This window comes from Triticum dicoccoides, chromosome 7B (assembly GCF_002162155.2).
Source record: "Triticum dicoccoides isolate Atlit2015 ecotype Zavitan chromosome 7B, WEW_v2.0, whole genome shotgun sequence".
NCBI classification, from domain to species: Eukaryota; Viridiplantae; Streptophyta; class Magnoliopsida; order Poales; family Poaceae; genus Triticum; species Triticum dicoccoides.
The window spans coordinates 767,009,705-767,011,029 of NC_041393.1; the positions used below are offsets into that span (position 1 = coordinate 767,009,705).

General features: G+C 57.1%; 1 long non-coding RNA gene across 1 annotated transcript; it reads right to left on the bottom strand.

Moving 5' to 3' along the window:
* Positions 1–285: 285 nt before the first annotated feature.
* On the bottom strand, positions 286–868 carry LOC119337473. Its single transcript, XR_005163346.1, has 2 exons — positions 737–868; positions 286–500 (listed from the first exon to the last, which is right to left on the bottom strand). It is a non-coding gene; the product is annotated as an uncharacterized LOC119337473 (long non-coding RNA).
* Between the last annotated feature and the right edge of the window lie 457 nt (positions 869–1,325).

The window sequence follows — 1,325 nt, forward strand, 5'->3', positions numbered from 1 at the left end:
AATTCACCACCATTGTCACATTGTAAGCATTTAATGAGAACATGAAATTGCGTGAGGACATATTGGAAGAAGCGTTGTAGGGTGGGGGAGGTGTCGGATTTGGAGCGCAACGGAAAAGACCATGAATAATGTGAGAAATCATCCAAGATAATAAGGTAATATTGAAAACCATAAAAACTAGCAACCGGTGAAGTCCACAAATCACAGTGAATTATTTGAAAGGGGCCGGTGGTACATGTTCTAGAGGAAGGGAAAGGGAGACGGGGTTGCCGGCCAAGCTGGCAAGATGAGCATACAGGGGTCGGTTTATTACAAAGCTGAATAAAATCACGAGAAAGACGTGAGAGAGTAGCGTGGCCGGGGTGACCAAGCCGTTTGTGCCAGGTATCACCGTCGACCGCAACGGAGAGAGCCATCGTGGTGTGCTCCGAATCACCATGGAAGGGGTAGAGTGGACCTGGGCTATTGGAGCGCATGAGAACCGTCCTGCTGGCGAGATCCTTCACATCAAAGCCGAAAGGGTCAAATTCGACGGAACACCAATTTTCAGTAGTAAATTTACGAACCCCAATAAGGTTGGTGATGATGGATGGTGATACAAGAACATCATTAAGGGTAAAGTTTGTGGGTGAGAGAGTAGTGGATCCAGATGCAACAATAGGGAGCTGATGGCCATTACCAACGGTGATGCTAGAAGAATTAAGCCGTGAAGGAGAGTGACAGATGGAGAGGTTACCTTGCTGACCTGTGACGTGTGAAGAGGCGCCTGAATCCATTATCCAGTCGGTGGCGCTGTTGGGGTGTTGGGTCGCGACGTTGTTGTAGGCCTGGTGAAACAAGGCCTGCTGATCCCAGCTAGAGGGCCCCGGCAGCAGTGTTGGAGCAGCAGGAAAGGGCGCCGGCGTGGGGTAGTTTGCCGATCCAGGAGTCGCATACGGGGCAGCAGCAAAGGGCCCGAGCGTGGTGTAGGACCCCGATCCAGGGGCAGGTGCAGCAGCAGGGAAGGGCGTCGGGCCGGAGTACATAACCGGATACGCCTGCGTGGGAGCGGCGGGACGAGGGCCGAGCACACCAGCGGCGTTCGGTGGCACCCACGCCGGGCGAGGTAGAGCCGCCCCATAGGGCGCAAAATAGCCCATCCATGGAGTGATGGCAGCAGGCTGGGGCGGTGCACGCCCGCTGTCGCCGCGACCGCGCCCTCGGCCGCGGCCACGCCCGTAGCCGCCGGTGCCTTGCCCACCGCCGCCTTGGCCGCCGCCACCTTGGCCTCCTCCACCGGGGCCAGCAGAGCCCTGGCCGCCGCCGGGCACGGAACCAGCAGAGGA